Below are 18,791 nucleotides of genomic sequence, written 5' to 3'. Positions count from 1 at the left end.
TAATCGTATCGGGGATTAAATTCGTCGTTGCATTGTATAAGATAGTTTGGCTTCTAATTTAATGTTTATCCAACGTTATAACACGAGGATCGTTTTGAAGACGATCGCGAAAAGAAATATCGTCGCAGGGGTTCGATTGTTTTGAAGCAACAACGAAAAATTGCCGAGGATTAGAAAATGGAAGGCGTCATCGTTGCAACAGAGTCGAGGCGAGGAGGAATGGCGAATAAAATTTGATAGGAAGCGAGGAGCCGGGGAACAATGACGGTTCTAGGGTGTCGCGTTTAAAAAGAAGGAGATAAAAATTCGCGGGGCTTTTCTCTCGGCGAAGCCTGTGGAAAATCCTAGCCCGTTCGCATGAATGGAGGATCGTCTGGTGCCGGAAAATCCATTATTCTTCGATGCATAGCGGCCTCCCCCCTTCGTGGAAAATTGTTCACAGCGAAACCACCCTTAGACGAGGCTACATATGCTCTCCTCCCCGCTTATTATCCTCGATATTAATGGAAAAATATTCTAATACGTCTCTCTACGAATTTATCCGAGAATAATACCGTTTTTATTGTTTTCTCGAATACAGTTGGAATTAGGGGTGGATTTGAGTTTTTAAATTCGTGGAAACATAGAATTCGAATATCTTGTTTCGAGATTAATTCTCGAAATTGAGAAAGGAAGAATTAAAGCTTTTAACAGATTTAATGATAGAAATATTTTTGGTTAAATTAATGATAAAGAATTCGAAGCTTACGAATTCTCGAGGAATTATATCTTGATATTTTTGTATTACTGTTAATTTCTTCAGGCATCGTGATTCGTTGAAATCTTTTAATGTTTTAACTTCATGCAGAATTTTTACCATTTCGTTTTAAATGACATTTATAAATGTTCTTCAATATTCTGAAATGATTGACTGTTAGCATATCAAGATTAAATGACAATCTTTATCAAAAAGAATTCTTAAAAGACTTTCTTTAAATATTTTGTATTTTATTATTCTTTTTATCTGCTTTTTATTTAGCAAACGATTGAATTTTCAATAGACACTCTTTCTTTTCTATTATATTTATACTTTGTCTAGAATTAGATCATCCTTAAAGGCTATTTCACTGTTTCATATTATTTTTCGTGTTTCGATTAATCTTGAATATTTTTGAACTCAAAAAGTATAATAAATAAAACTGATAGAAAGAATTTCAAAGAAATTATGATTAATATTACACTCATGTAAAACATACACACGTATGTTAAACGTTAAATTTATTGTATCGTGCCTTCCTCGAAAATAAATTCTCTCACGAGCAAAATATATTTATATATCTATGCGTGTACATTATATTATCATAAAAAAAAATAGGATTTGCATTTTAAAAATAGTTGAATTCGAGATCAAGATCAACCAATTCCACTTGACTTTCCACTTTAACATTTCTGGCATTTGAAGTCTGCCAATCGATCGAATAACATTTTCCTTCGATTAAACAACTTTCATCTCGATCGTGGAATTTCCGATATAATATCTTTCGTATTAAATATGTTCCCCGCAATTGATACAATTGATACAATTTATACAACGATCGAGATATCGTTTATCGCATATCGAGTTATAATAATTCAAGATGTTAACACTGAAACATAGAGAAATACACTCAAATATGGAATGATAAAATAACAAAAATAAATATACATATATATACTTCTCAAATAACACGTACGAATATTTTACCAAATCTCTACATACCTCATCTCCAAATTTCCGTATCATCATTCGTTAAAAAACGCCCCTTCATCGATCGCGTACAGAAACGCAAAGCGATAATGGCGCCTCGTTTGGAAACCAGTCAATAATCGCGAGACGGTTCAAGATAAAGCCACGCGGAACCGGAAGGGACATCGAAAGTGGATGGATCCCGACAGTATCGTCTGCCCTGGATTGCATCCGCCGTTCGAAATTATCCCCCGTGAAGCGGGATCCATCGATCTCGGTCGCGCTTCCAACAGCGTTTCCTCGAGGCACAGCAAGGCATATCAATGCCTCGAAATCAAGATTTATCGTCCTTACCTTGTGCAAGGCGCCGCGAGTTTTCCACAACGTTTCACGACGATCCAGTGTCACGACCGGGGAACATATTGATCCCGATTGGAGCGCGGGGTTGGGACAAAGGGGTTGGAGAAAGAGAGAGAGAGGAGATGGTCGACACATATCAGGGCTGCCGTTCCGGCTCAAACTGCTCGTAAACAAGTTTGTTGCATCCGATCGGAGGATTTTTCACGGGCCGTGTAAAAAGTGGGCGGTGCTGTTCAACCGGTACATTTGCTCTTCCGCTTGGAATCTTCGGGGATCGAGGATGGAAAATTTTAAATAGCGATTCAGATTTCTTCGTTTGATCGTTGATTTCGGAAACAATTGATCTTTTTGCGTCGAGCATAAATTGTATATTAATCCTTTGGAGTGTGTTTGGGTATATTGGGACGAGTTATATACAGTTATTTCTCGTGTAAAATAAGGATTAATCAAATTGGATGGCGAATTTAAACTTGCAATTTAATTTATAATTTATTAAAAGATGTCATGGAAATACTATAAGCAAAGAATTATGAGCGAGGTCTGTCTGATGTAGAACAATGGCAAGTGGCGTTTCATTTGCTTAAGTGGTTTGAAATATACCACACTCTTCAATGTTATCAGATTATTAGATTTTTCTTCCCAACATTCCCAATATTTATTTGATAATTCGAAATTAGTATCTTATGTCATTTACAAAGATAATTCATAGATTTATTTTTTAACATGACGTCATATCAGCGCCTGCACAATTAAATTGAATACATAAACGAAATATTTTTTTCAAATTTGTTACCCTTACAGGTTAATTGTACGAGGTCACGACAATGTTTCGCTGTTATTAAATTATAATAATGCTTCCATAAGTTAATGAGGCAAATTTAATATGGTTAACAGCCTCGTTTACAGGCGGGATAAAAAATTTAAAAAAAAAAAGAACGTTGGATTTGCCATAATCGTCGCGACAGAAAGGCGAGCGATAGGATCAAAGTTGGCGGTTATGCGGCGGGTGTCGAGGGTGGTTCATTAACAAGTTACGCCAAGATCCCGACACAAAGGATGGAGAGATACTTTGCCTCGTTGTTATTGGTTTACCGATCGCCTGGAAAATGAAATATCCACGCCTCTTGTGCCCCTTAACATTCCCCATTTTCTCGAATATCAAAGATATTTGAACGATTTCTTTCTATTTTAATCATTAATTTTAATCGTTAAACTTCCCTCTTCTTTTTTTTTTAATTCTTAAATTTTTCTTATTCCCTTCGAAACTATGGTTAGAGGCGAAAGTCGCGTAAGATAGATTAAAAATTCCTTTCGAGTAATTCTTTCTTGAAATTCATCAATCAACACTACGAAACGTTCTTGATAAACACATCGAAGTCGTGGTTAAACTTTTCGATTTTAGTATTTAATTGATGTATTCAAAAAGATTAAAAGCACAAGATTGTCTGTTATTGGTTCTTGTATATAATCGTCCTCTTTCGATCGTATATTTTCTTTCTCTATATATATATATATATATTTCGTCTGTCAATATGGAATAGCTCCAGCTGCATTTTTCCTCGCGATTTACGGAATACGTGACAATCAAATCGTGGACACTGCTACGAACAAAAGATAAATTGTACATATTGCACAAATGGTAGGACAAGGAATATTTAAAACGAACGAGACTTGGATGAAATTACAATTTTTATCCAAGACAACAAGATTTTTGAATCGATACTTTCCTGTTTTCGTTCACCTGATCGAAACACGAGTTCGAAGATCAGAAAATATGAAATGGAATATTTTTCCTCTCTGCAAGATTTCTTTTTTCGTGAAAATGAATATTTATGGATATTCCCTTTTCATAGAGAAAAGATCGATAATATCTGTCACGATTGGAAATCTCGCGACAGGAGCAATTTGAGGATATATTGATTTATATGGAGAAACAAAGGGATCATCTGTCGATGCCAGCTAGAAGACGAGTGCAGATACCACCTGCGGCCACCTTTTGATACTCGCGAAAATGAGAACTTTGCCGCAGACAGCTTCCTCCTCCTCCCCTTCGCTCCCGTCGACCTCTCATCTCCTTTCCTCCTCCATAAACACGCCTGTTAAACGTTATTCTGGTTTTGTCACTGGAGAAAAGAGAATTCGTTTGAAACATTCTCTCGCTTTGGTATATAATCTGAAAAGCAGCCCGGACAAGACTTCAAAGGATCGTGGTCATTCTCTCATTCCTCTTCCCCAACGTTGCGTGCATCGACCGATGAAAATTTCGCAATTTCTGATGCTTGATACGAGTTTTCTCCTCCTTTCCCTTATCCCTCAACCCCTTCACTTCTATTTTCCCAATTAATCGTTACTCTTTACTCGAACATTCTTTCTAGAATATCAACTTACACGATATCGATCCATGTAAATATTTTCAGAAGGAATTATTATTCATTTATCTCTAGATATCGAAAGCAAAAAAAAAAAGGAATGTCCACGATATCACTTAGCTTTCCATGATCTATCAACATTATCTCCTGTACACGTGTCCAACAAACGACTAGACAACTGTTTCTCCATTCTCGCCACCTCTAACCTCCTCGATACAACTACTCTAGCCTGGTGAAACCGAAATCACGTTGGATAAGTTTCTCGCAGTTGTCGACAAGGGAGACACGGTCCGCGGCTGCGACACGTACCACGGATAGCTGTGAATACGGAGAGAGGCAGAGAGGGATGAAAAGATCCATTTGGCGGGGCTGATTCGCGCCAAGTTAGCGAAATCTCGTTGCTGGCAGTTCTAGCCGAGGGCTGACTCGCGTAGGGGTGGGTCAGACGATTTGCCAGACGGTGGACAGACGTCCCTTGTTCGTTCATTAAACAAGTTTACCCGCCAAGAACTTCCGTCCGTCCCTTTTCGAGAGGAGAAGAGGATCTTATTGGGCATTCCATCGAATTTTAGTGTTATCGCTTTGCAAAGCGATAAAAGTTTGTCAACATTATGCTTTCGTGGAAGGAAAAAGTTGTTTTCGAAAGGATATGCTCGGACAAATTGATTGTATTCTGTGATTGTTCGTATTTATTCTTGCTTCGAGTCGTGAAACACTAATTAATTAATGTTTCGTGACGAGTAGAAAATCAGATGGGTGTAGATTCGAAATAAAAAGGAGTCGATATCCTTTTTTCTGGAAAAGATTCTCGATTAAACGGAGAAAGAGTACGTCGATTCATACAATACCACGAAGAGAAATATTATTCCTTGTGTACATTCGCAAGAGAATCTGATCCTCGATTGATACGTTGTAATCAGCCGGAGAAGGGTGGGTAAACGTTAAGACTCCTAGTCCTAACTCTGTTTTCGTTGGCTCGCAGCGCATCTCGTACTTCATCCCCGTGACAACGACTCTGATGGACAAACACTTGATGGATAACGAAATTAACTCTCGTCAGAGGCAAGATGATTCTGATTTGGCTTTAGCATAACCGTGCTTGGACAGCTTGTTCAGCGAACTGGTATATAGTATTGCCAGGAAATAAACCCTCCTGTAAATTCAGCGAAACTTTGCAACAAGAGCAGTTGCTTATGAGCGTGCTTTTTGCACGAAGTCGTATAAAAGTTCTATATAAAAGAATAAAATAATTCTTTCAAAGGTGGAATTTTATTAAATTATCACAAATTAAAAAGCTTCAATCAATAATTCGAAATTTATGCAACGACGAAACTATTCCTCTTTCGTCCCAAGAAATATTCAAAATCCTGGATTAATCGTGGATATATGATTGGAATAATGTTGACGCCGGCCAAGCATATTTTCTTCAAGGCTCGGTTTTATCCACGCGAGAGAATTGCCATCGCGTCTCCGCTTCTGTTATTTACGGCACAATAGGAAACAAATAACGTGACACGTGGATCTTTAGCCGGGCATCTAAGTTGCGCGTCGTTAACGCGTCCTTTGGCCAAAGAAAGACAAAAGACCATTATTATCGTCGATCGTGTCTGCGCGCTTACGACTCGCACAATGGAAGCCACGGTTGCGCAACCAACGGTTATGCGATTAATGTGCAATATTGTGGTGAATCGTGTCGCGAAACGGGTACAGAAACAATGTTTCCACCGTGGAAGATGATCCCTTTCAAAACGGGTCTGCCTTCCCGTTACCATTCGCCTTGCTTTCATTCAGACCTTCTTTAATTTTAATCCATTTTAATCCTTGTGAAAGATATTCTTCTTCAAAATGGAATTGTAATGAATTGTTGGACGAGTGATAAAATGTCTTTTTTTTTTTTTTTTTAGAAAAGTATATTTTGATTTGTCGATGGAATAAAAAGATTAATTCGAAGAGGGAAGAGAATGTTTTTTTTTCTTTTTAACGAGTAGTAACGAGATTTTGGTAATAAAACAATTGGATTCCCAATGACAAATGAAAATCTTAGATTGGAATCTCGATCGTTCTCGCCCTTGGAAATGGCGCCGATATTTGCATTCTCGATTATCGCTTTCGATTGTCTTCAATAAGAATACCGAATGTATGTACATAAGTAGTTGCTTGTTCATTATCTTCTTCCTTTATTATAAACGATGAGTAATTGACGTCCGTGACGTGGCTGATTAAAACCAAAGAGTCTAGGGAGTTCATAAATCGAGGGGGATGAGTCATCAACTATCAGTTGATTCATACGTTTCCGCAATCAAGTGTCGATCGTAATTCGTTTACGACTTCTCACGAACTCCTATATCGAACACTTATTTCCCCCTTTTCTTTCGTACCATTATTATTCATTACTATTCACAATTACGTTTTTAAAACTTGGAACAAACAACCGACTCGTCGTGCTAGTCTCCATCGTTTCGCCACAAGTTCAAGCTTCTTCGAATAATAAAAATTCATCCAATTTCGTCGCAATTCCCTCCCAGAATTATAATAATCGGATAATAAATCCTCTTCTCGTTAAAGAAATAAAAAAAAAAAAAGAACCACGCCATTCTCATTCTCTCGAGTCGCACGAGGGTTTCGCATCTTTATACGAAAAGCGGTGGAATCGTAAGCGGAAGAAGGGGAGAAGGGGGATGAGGATGGAAGGGAAACGGCCGCGTGTACGTGTTCTTCGTTACGTGTGATTCAAAGAACGCGTTGGAATGTTTATCATCTGGCGTAAAGTATTTATGCTCGGATAGGTTGTATTTCGTATTTGACCGTCGTCGTGGTTCTCGACTTCCTGCTATTCTTACAGTATATCGATATACTGAGAAATATATATATATATATATAAGCTAGCTCCGTGGTTATACCGTTATTATAACGGAAAGACAGTAGAAAGTTATCGATCCCGGTATGGTTCGCCCGTGACTATCGTCTGGCATGCCGGTAAATAAGCAATGTCTTTTGTGACTTTTATTTTTTTTTTTTCCAACACGGTTTGATGAATTCTTGTGGGAAATGTAATAAACCCTTTCCTTTATTTCACTTTGCTCGTTCTTTGCGACGATTTGCGGTTTCCCCTCCCTCTTTTTTTTTCTGCTCGTGGAGGATTTATTATGGGAAGATATTTATCTATTCGACGTTCGTGGAAATGTTGGATCGTCACGCGACCTGTTATAAATGGATATTTATGATGCATTAAATTATTAAAATTTTATTGATACCGAATTTATTGGCATCTCGAAGGAAAAACAAACAATAACTATGATACACCTTGAATAAATTTCTGAATAATTTATTTTCACATTCCGTAGATTTAATTATTCCAAATATAATTTCGATGATAAACGAAACCCTATGTTTTAAACATTAAAAACAAAAAAAAAGTATAATTGTTTCCTACTATCCTTATCTAATTTCTCATAAATTCATCGAGTCTCATCTTATCCAACGTCTCTTTCCACGCAAAGAAAATTAAGCCGGATCGCGTGACAGGAGGGAGAGACTCCTCTCGATCGAATTTCCCGCGAAATGAGAAAATCCCGCGGAGAGGAAGCGGAGAAAAAGTGGAGGGAAGTGTAGAGTATTCTCTTCCATCGATCGAAGGGAGGAGGAATCGTGGTGGTGCACGCGACGCGGATTGCATTCGTAATCGCCTCTCCCTCCCCGCTTTCAGATTTCTCTCGGGTTAAGAGGCGCGTTTGTGCGCGAGTCGGAAAACAGGCGAGGTGGTAAGAGCGAATAGCCTTCTTATTCGCTCGAAACACGCGCGTTACGACGCATTCCACGATCCGCTCTCGCGTTACGTTTCGTCCGCGACCCCATTTCCCTTTGACCCCCGCCCACCTCTCCCTTGTAACCTCTCCCTTTTCCCATTTCGATCGCCTCTTCCTTCGACCTTCCTTTTTTTCGCGCGTTAAACGCGATAAAACCGATCGAAGGTGAGAGAGAAAGGCTAAGGTGGAGGAACGCGTTAATATCTGCCCTCGAGAATCTCACCCCTTCCTTGGCGTGACACGTCTTTCAACCAGTGATACAACAGTTTGTGTGGAAATTCGGCTCCAGTTAACTTCGAAACACGCGATGGAACTCGTGCAACTCGTGGAACGGAATTTGGATGTCGATTCGCGATATTCGATTGTTGTTGGAATATTGTTCGTCGTGCCTCTTTGTGTGTGAACTTTTACGATAGAAATTTGGCGGCAAATACGAATTAATCCTGACTCGGAACGTGGAAATCGTTGTATTTTATCTTCGTATCTCGATGGTGTATCTCGGAGGGTATGGAAATTCGTGGAAGTTTTTCAATTCAATCCGCGAGCGCGATTCTGAGAAGCGGAAGGTTGTCGTAATAAGGGAATTCGTTACGCCCCACTCGATCGATCTTTGATCTTGCTTTATGATCCTGGAACGTAATCGAATCGAATTGTACACTGGATTTCCGTGCAATCTAACAACGGATTTGTTATTGTCAATTTATTCTGAGTAATAATATTGAATATTTAAAACGCGCCAATTCGTGGAAAAGGAGGATGCCTGACAATCGAGACGATGAGCAAGCATGATGAACGATCTTTATCACGAAAAATATCAATTTTATTTCGATCCTATGGTTTTCGTTCCCTCGGTCAAAGGATTTGACGAGGCAATGTAAATACTCTCTCGAGTTCCTTTTCGAAAGATATAGCTTTCGATCTTTAATAAACAACATCCTGCAACAACCGAGTCGAGTGGCGAACGCAACTCGGCATTCAGCGAGTGGAAATCGTGTTTTCCCACATTAATATCCGAGAAGCCGCTCGAATCAGTTGTGAGGAGAGACACGCGGTCAGAAGGGAGCTCACGTGTGTGGACCTGCATATCGACGGTGTCAATATTTGCGGAGGCCGAGCGGAAGTCGCCTTGCACTCGTTGCACGCCAAGATGCACCGTTCAAGAGGCGAGGAGACTTCTCGTGTACCGATCCCTCTCGATCGTCGAGGAAGTTTTTTCAAGTGTACCTGAAATGAAAGTATAATTAGTGACTCGATAATCGGTATTACATCGGCTCTTCTTTTTCTCTACAACGTCTTCGAATAATCTCAAGGACCAGCTCTTCAAATTGTGAATCGAATAAAGTGTACCTGAACCTATAATAATCATAATATGGAAAGAATCAGTATTAATTTCGGAGAAGATTTTATAAATTAGTTGAATGAATTTAGATGGACGTTGCGTTACTTCGAAAATTGAATATTTCCATGTCGTGTTGCTCGATTTGCATTCGCGTTTTCGAAAGTTCTGATTAATCTCGAGGGAAAAAATCGGCCAAGTAATTTCGCGAATGGGTCGTGGTTTAGAGTTACGCGAAGCAGGGGAGTCGAAGCGTAAGTGGCAATTTGAAATTGGCGGCAAGTTACGACAGGTGTGTCAACAGGAATGGGACGTCGATACGAATTTTGAACTGTGTATCGAAACATCGAACTACCTAATGGCTGCGTTCGATGGGTGATGCGATTTCCATTTCCGAGTTAAGTTGGGGAGGAGCCAGTCATCGGGATTACGCGATTAACTTTATCGAAGGAATCGTTCAGTTCACCGGATTTCAAGAAATTGGATTTACCTTCTGGGAGGAGTTCGCTGCCTCCAACTTAGGTAAGAAATAACACCGGCAATCGAGTCGGGCAATTTACCACGGTGAAATTTACTCTCCTGTTAATCGTATCACGTTTCGAGCTAATTGTATTAATCGTGTCGAGAGGAAAACGTTCAAGATGCTTTTACCGAAAAGTTATTTCGAATCGTTGTGAAAATAAGAATTGAACTGATATCTATATCTTCAAAATATTTAGAGAAATTATGTATTAATTCCTTCCATGTTGAGAGATAAAATTGAAGAACTTTCGCTTCATCGATCGGAGAATCGTGCATGTCGCAACGTTTCTTCGTTGTCTGAGAAATCCGGGTTGCTTGAGAAACATCGAGCACGAGTTTTTTTTTATCGAAGATGCATCATTTATTAACACTTCACGAGCGTGTTTACGAACGTAGTGGATTTGCATTCTTGAAAAAGAGGAAAAAGAAAAGAAAAGAAAAAAAATGAGCGCAATTGGCGGGAAGTCAATTAGAGGAGTCAACGATAATCTACACTTACGTCATGGGCTCTGTATCATGGTTGTAAAATCACTTGGTCATTTCCTTTCGAGATTCTTTATTTACACGTGCAGGTACGTTTATTTCTGAATAACGAAAAAACGTGAATGATTATTCGCACGTTAATAACATGTTGTATGGGTACAGTGACTTATTGGTTTCTTCAAACGGGTTTAATGTATTTCCATTATCTCGAAACACGCGTTAAATCCTTCAATTTGTAGGGATCGAATTGTTTTCAGATTCATCCATTTGCAGATATTCGATTATTATTATTATTTTTTAAAAATATATAGGAATATCTTGATGGGAAGATACGAACGAAACGTATCGATTTGTTAATTTTAGATTTGTTATCGATTGTATGGACTTCTTTTTATTCTTTTTCCAAATGTGGAAAAAAGAGCTTTCCATTTATCCAGATTTTCTTTTACACATGCACGCAATACACATTCTCTCGCCTTTTACGACTTCGTACTTATCGAAAATCAATAATCCTTCAATTTTTAGATGCCATATAAATGTATATAAATCTTGTATTTATCGAACGAAGATTCCGATAAATTCTGATAATTTTCTCTTTTTTTTATCATATTTCATACAACGATAAGAACAATAAATAATCTTTTTAGGCTTTATTTATTTCGCTAATGAATTTCAACGTTCAACTCGCGTTTTGGAAATCTAAATTTGTATAGTTCCAATAAAATGATATCGATGAAACAGAACGGGATTCCAGACGAGCACGTTAAAAACAGATTTCCAATATTTATTCCCCAAGTGTCATGATCATTATTCAAAAATACCACGTCACAATGCGCGCAATTTTTGTATTATCCACCAACAGTCGAATTCCATTCGAAATGTTTATAGCGTATAATATTGTACGTCAAACAACCGTGACGAAAATTCGCGATAAATAAAAAAAATTCGCGATACACACGATATTTTATCGTTCACGATAGTCACGGAATATTTTGCAATGTTTAAACGTTTGCACTGTTACGCTTATCGTTCAAAAATAATCATATTTCCGTACGAAATAAAGAATCTTTTATATATATATATATATATAAACCTTCAATTCTATCTTATTCGATCTCTAATCCTAACAGATATAATTGAACGCGCTCTTGAAATTTTTATCTTTAATCTCTCGTTGCCTCGAAACGTTTGAGCGACAGCGTACGATTTCCACAGGACGGCGATATTCCACAAAAATCGTTCTCCTCGTGGTGGAACGTTTGTGCGAATCGGACAGTTCATTGGGCAGAGTTCGGACGGGTAAAAAGCGATTGACAACAGGGGAGGGAAAAATACGCGATTTTCGCTGGGACGTTTGCTCGCGTGTTTCGAGCGGCTGCATGCGACACGCACGTCCGACATCGTGATTTACATTATTGGTCGGTTGCCAACATTGTTGGGCCGGTGAGTCTAGCCTCACGCCCCTTCCCCTCGTCCCTGCCCGCATAGCATCGCGTGCGACACTTCCTCTTTCGCGGTCGCGAGCATGACGACTGGAAACCACGATTTCTTCGTCTCGACGACGATGCTTCTCGTTAAAGATCTTTGAGATGTCGTTTGTGCAAAATAGGGGAGGAACGAAATGCAAGAATTCCTCTTTCGTGGCGGGCAAGAGTTGGCTTCCATTCAAATCTGTGATTAATTTGCTTAACAAATTCCTCTTATTATTATTTAGAAACTGTTGTCGATTGTTATTTTATCTCGTTTTTTTATCCTATGCGTCAATATATTATGTTCGAAACATGATTTTGGTAAAAGTTGTCGCGTTGACTAGAAAAATTAATTTCATGAGATAATTTTCTTTCTGTGTTCTCTATCTGTCGGTCAGTTTAATACAAATCGGTTACGGTCGCAGATTAATCTCGATCTGGCTCTAACATGTTCGTTCATGTAGAAATCAGAAGAAGATAGGAACAGATAAGAAAGTTCCGTGCCTTTGATACGAGAAAAGTTGGTCCGTCGCGTGAGAATAGAAGGGCCATCAAGCATTGGGGCTCCCTCCTCCCAACACTCTCTCGCAATCGCGGTTTCTTATATCCTCCCTTTATGCGATCGTCGATGGCGCATCATGGTTGATGAGAAATATTGAAAAGTAAGGGCGACGAAACTTCTCTCGGGGATATTTTCTTGGATTCAAAAAAATTCTCCCCTCTGCAACTTGGCGATTCATACTGTAACAATTTTAAAGTTCTTCTCGTCTCGCTTTGAAACATATATCTGATGACATTTTGACGAACTTTACCTTAGATAAATCGTGGAAATTAGAAACGAAGAAACTGTTGGAATAATTTTTAACCCTACGTACCGTTTAAGTAAAATTAAACGATCCATCTTGTGCGTCTCATCTTTTTCCAAAACTTCATTTTTCATTCTTCGAAAAAATTAAGTAGAAAATTTTAAGTGAAGAGGGCAGCACAATCCAGACGTGGTTTTCGCTTTGATTAAAACGACTATCGAACGATATCGATCGACATTTTCCTTTTTCTCTCACCAACGAAACAAATCTCCGAAACAAATTCCAATAGAAATCTAGCTTTCGATTTCCACTCGTGGTGTAGTTGCACCAATACCAGGAAAACAAAATAAAAAAATCCTCTCGCGGTCTCCATCCGGAAAAATTGCAGAAAAAAGGAGCGGAAAAAATGAAAATTGTAAAAGAAAGAGGGACGTCATGCGATAACAGTTCGGGATGTTGAGAAGACCGTCTACATTCCTGTAAATTTCCCTTTGTGTCCGTGAAACTGGCCTGCAATCTCCGCAGCTGCTCCTCCCGGGCTTGCGAAATATTTCGTGATATTTCGTCCGATAATGGCGACCGCAAAACTGGCTACTACTACCATTACTGTATGATGATGACCATGTTCTCGTGAAAGGCGCAAGGCTACTGTCACGAGAATCGTGACAAGGGAGAGATCGATAATTTTACAGGAATTATTCGCTAAAAAAGAAAATTTGCAATTAGAGATAATAATAAGAATTCCAATTAGATTTTGTAAATCTCTCAAATGTGGCAAGATTTTTAATTTTGATGATATCTTGACGTGAATAATTAACAATCATATAGCCGTGGTTTTCCTTTTTTTCAAACGTTCAAACGTTTCGACGATAAAAGAGCGAAGAAGAGGAGACAGTTTGGTCGATGTACCACCGTCAATATCGGTGCACTTTCTCTCGAGCAATATGCTCGATGTATGAGATGCGTTCTCAAGATAGTCTGGTTGCACGGAGCCTAGGGTAAACACTCTCCTCGGCGGACATCGTGCAAATTTACATAAGTCGGTTGCATTTTCCCCGCGATTGAAATTTCTGGATGCGGCTGGTTTACTCTCGAAGCGAAGAATCACGAAACGAGCCTTCCGTTTCACTTTGGATTCACTTTGCTTAACTTTGCGAGTGCACTTCAGAGAGTAGAAATAAAGAGACGAAAGTCTCCTCTTTCAAAATGGCGGGGTTCCGTGTTTAATCGGGGAAATAAAAAAAAAGGGGGAAAAACTGGAAAATGAAAATCGACGGATCCTCTTCGAATCGATTTTTCTCTCCACGATACGAGAGCAAAAAGATAAATTATCCTCTCCCCTTTCGAGGAGGATTAATAATCCTGCTCTCGCGATAAATTTAGTTTTTTCTAGCAGTAATTTATTTGATATTTTTCGACCGTGACCTTGGTGGATAAATCGTAAATCGCAAGATATTTCGTAAACGAAAACTTTTGCAAAAAGTTTGCTCTTCTTGGCCGCAGGATGCGGCGATACTTTTTGAATACTACCCGAACTGGGTCATAGAAATCTTCCGCTCTGGGGTACATTATATTATTCGAAAGTTCCTTTAATGGTCGGAGTGGTTAGGAAATAACAAGGATTGGACGAGACTGAATTTTCGCTTCCGGAAAAAGATCAATCGGTAGTATATTTTGGAATATAAAACTTTTATGAGATTCTGTTTGCCAGCAGATATTTAATAAAGTTCGAAGAAGGGAATAAATAAGTTTTTTTTAAATTAAAAATCCGTATTATTATTTTCGTAAAGTATAAAGCATTTTTGTACGGTGTTAGGATCAATATTTTTCAAATTTCAAGAGGGAAATTTGATCGATTTGTGAAATATTTCAATATCGTTTGAAAAAAAAAATATATAATTTTAACACTTTAAAGTTCCAATCTCGAATGAAATATCCACCGAATAGAAAATAGAATTGTGGCCAAACCGATTTTTCTGACATTAATTTTGCGGTTTATAGTTCATAGCAGCGAATAAAATGATTCATTTTTACGGTAACGGCTGTCAAATAAATTTCAACCATTTGCCAAGTTTAATATTTGATCCAGCTATTTATTGATTAAAAACTTCAACTCGAGGTGCATCCATTTCCAATACAAATATCAAATGCACGATATACGTGGAAAATAAATTAGCTCTTTTTTCTTTCTTTCTTTCTTTCTTCTCTTTTCGATTTTGCCATTTTCGATGGCACAAACTTGTTCCGATTCGATTTATTAAGAAGAAGAAGAAGAAAGAAAAAAGACTTTTACACGTTATGCGAGTATATATCGATAATCGATAAGCCTCGAAAAATATAAACGTCACGATGCAACGAAAGGTCGTTACGAGTGGCGATCACCGCGATATTCGCGTTAATGCGAAACATGATTCGCAATAATTTCAACAATGATTACGTCGTTCCGTATAACACGACCTCCGCGTGGAAATCGAACGTGTAAACGTTCGATTCGAAGGATTAAAAAAGAAAGAAAAAAGAAATCGAGAATTACGTCGATGATAAATTTCTACGCGGTTAAAGTGCATGATATTTCGCGTGCAATTTTGTATCCGTGATAAATTTTGCCATTTTTTTACGTATTTTGCAAGAAATTCGATCTAACGATATTCCTCAAGTTCGTTGAAAAATCTACTTTAATCTGAATCCAACCAATAAATCGAAGGGAAGAATATTATTTATTATCGATAGATATATAATTACGAGGAATAATAAATGGCGAGATTAATCTTATTTATTTACCACTTGTGTGCTTCGTATTTTATTTGAGAAAAAAAATAGGCTAGTTATCCCGGCAACGAGAGATACCTTACTTCGAACTCGTGTTCGGTTATATCGTGACTCGATTCCTATATGTCGATCGAGGCAAAAATCGAGGCCTTGATTACGAATCCCGGTATCGTTCTCGACTTCCGTTGATTTCGATCTTGCAGCCGATAATCGTAATAATCGGAACGTCACGATATTTTCCACCATTGGAAAATATAACTCCGTATATCGTTTCAACATCACGACTGTCTAGCAATGATCTCTCAATAGATCTTTCTGATCCACTATTAACGGTATTTATAGAGCATTGTTTCATAGATCAGGGGGTTTATAATCGGGATTGGTTAATTGCTTATTCTCGTGAAATATGTGCATCCGATTGAAAAATGTTCGCAACTCTGTCATGACTCTATTGCGAGAAGTAAGTCGTTGAGATGGGGTCGTAAAGATACGTAATGTACTACGTGAATTAAACGTTCTTATTAGGATCTACAGTGTATACTTTCGAAGAGATCCTGTCTTAAATCGTGATTCAACGTTCCCGGGGTGTTATTAGGATTAGCCTTAGTTTACCAAAGCTCCAGGAGGACGGCCACCTATTCTCACTTCGAAATGATCTTGTTTCCCTAAGCCTTGTGTAATAGCCAAGATATACCGTCGATTCTTTCCCTATAAGTTCTAACACAATTGATTAAAATCTAAAACCACTCCTTCGCTTATTCAAATCTTCGAATAACCTTCACGAAATGTGTTTTCCGAGAAGAAATGTCGAGATACATTTATTAAAACAACTCGTTCGTCAATGATATAGACACGCGAGAGAAAGAAAGAGAGAGAAATAAATGAAACGGTCAATAAGATAATTTATAGCAATGTTTGTCAACGCAATATCGACCCACATTCCCACCGCTTCAAACCATTATTCATATCTGCCGTTACCATATTTTTTCTACGAATTTTCCCTCTATATATTGTAACAAAAACTTTACCAACCCGTGAAAATAAAGGAACCGAATCCTGTTCTTATGATCTATCCTACACGGGATCGAGGAGAGATCAGTATACCGCCAAGAATAACGAATTTCCTCTCGCGAAGGGTAACGACGCGAAATACAGTAGCCTTTCTTTCTCTCTCCTTCTCTCCCCCCACTTCTGTTGACAGCAAGAGGCGTAAGTATTCGGCATTAACGAGGACTCACGATCCCCGTTTTACGAGGCCTTGCTAACGACGACGAGCCGGCGTTTGCATACGCGCCCGTTTACGAGCTCGGTTGTGTTTTCGTGGCATCGTTAACGGTAATAACACGGCCCCGGAACGTGAACTACGTCCGCGCGTATCCGCTCGTATGCGGTTCGAGCTCGTCGAAGGTTAAGAGTCGTCGACCAAGATCGGCATCCAGACGACGAAGGAATTTCGATTTCGGTTTCGGTTTCGGCCGAGATTACGGCGATTCACGACGTCTTGTTTCGAAAACTGTAACGGGAGTCGTTTTCGCACTAAACTGGAATGAAAATTTGGAATAATTGCAAGCGCAATCTCGAGCGTTATGCACGGTGGAATTATTATATTGGAACGAAATTTTATTTTTAACGTTCCGGGCGAATTGGCGCTATAATTATCTACGAATGAATGATTAACTGCATTGATTAATTTCGGAAATTCTGTTATTCGAATAAAATGATTGGGGATATAAAACTTGTTCCAGTTAAATTCCAATTTATTTAAAAAAATACCTTCCCTTTGTTTCAAAAATACTTCGTGTCTGTCAATATTTGAACTTGAACTCGCGATGTGCTCGATCCTCTTGCTGCCGATCGCTTTAATTTAAAAACATTTCCCAATCGATTTGAAAAATTGAAAAATCCTCGTTATTCGACCGACGATTGGTCAATTTATCATCAAACGAATCGCGGAAAATTCATGCGGCAAACAAGGACGCGTTCCTTGGATATTCCATCAGGCACGTCTAATGTCTACATCCTGAATAATGTCGCGGATAATCTCGTCTGGTAACGAACCGAAAACCGTGCAAACAAGCGAAACTACGTTGATATTTGCCAAACGGAAGTGGCCATCGCGAACCCGCGATCCGAGCAGTCCTCTTCCGGGGAAATTATAACTGTCCTGCGTTCGACGACAGAGTGTCTCCAGAATCATTCCTATTCTTGATCGATAATTCAAATATTTCAAATATTTTCTCCTGCCTTTATCAGAATATTAGATCTTTAACGGCGCGAGAAAAGAATTATACACTTTTCAATTTTTTTAGTTTCAATTTTCAAAGTCGTGGAAATCAACCATCGCTTTAATTTAATTTTAAACATTCGAATTACCATTCTGCCTGGCTTATAAGACGATACTCTGGTCTGCAGTCCGTTCCATAGCGGTTCAACCCTCTTGTCTCTTATTAATCGGATACAGAAGTAGAATTTGTAGAGATATTCTCGTTTCCAAGCATTATTGCGGAATTTTTACTTGTTACTCTTAACGAGCGTGCTACTCTGGTGTGTATCTGTAAGGTAAAAAGAAGTTATAGGAAAGCTGTCGACTTCCTTTTACCGCTTTTTGTTACCTTCGTTAGAAACAGGAAATAGCTAGTGGTTGCTCCACTTACGACAGATATCGTAAAACGTGGACTGAAATTTGTGTGTGTGTGTCCGTTTGTATCTTTTTTTTTTTTATATATTGTCGGAAACATCGATACCAAGATGAATTCACGTTTTGCATATTCATTTTTTTTAAAGGAACAAAGCGTTATCGCGTTTATCCACGACACGTAGCTTCGAAAGGAAACGTTAATAAAATGCAGTACGAAGATAAAACTATTTAGCTCCTGGCTGTTTGCTTTCGAATATTTTATCGCCACTTGATATTTATATATTTCGTTATTTAATTGCAAATTAATGAAAATGCGTATAATTATTATATTCTTCCTCCTTTTTCGAAATGTACATATATATATATATATATATTAATTATTTATGTTATATAAGTGGCATTAATAAAATTCTAATAATCTAAAATTAGAGATACTTAAGTAATTACGCGATTAATTTATTTTCAAGGTAGTCGATATAAATTAAAAAAAAAAGCAGGAAATTAACTATTACCAAGCTTTTACGTTCT

The 18,791-nt window shown here is 38.3% G+C and overlaps 1 protein-coding gene and 1 long non-coding RNA gene across 19 annotated transcripts in view; one reads left to right on the top strand and one right to left on the bottom strand.

Annotated features, from left to right (window-relative positions):
• The window catches only part of LOC107995510 (disks large homolog 4), a 394,817-nt gene that overhangs the window by 328,104 nt on the left and 47,922 nt on the right, over positions 1-18,791 (top strand). The gene's annotated exons all lie outside the window — the stretch shown is intronic.
• On the bottom strand, positions 7,744-18,677 carry LOC133667036 (uncharacterized). Its single transcript, XR_009832134.1, has 3 exons — positions 18,238-18,677; positions 17,999-18,177; positions 7,744-9,464 (listed from the first exon to the last, which is right to left on the bottom strand). It is a non-coding gene; the product is annotated as an uncharacterized LOC133667036 (long non-coding RNA).

The sequence above is a fragment of the Apis cerana genome, linkage group LG12 (genome assembly GCF_029169275.1).
Source record: "Apis cerana isolate GH-2021 linkage group LG12, AcerK_1.0, whole genome shotgun sequence".
NCBI classification, from domain to species: Eukaryota; Metazoa; Arthropoda; class Insecta; order Hymenoptera; family Apidae; genus Apis; species Apis cerana.
Note: the sequence above shows the minus strand (reverse complement) of the source record. Positions and strands in the feature narration are given on the sequence as shown.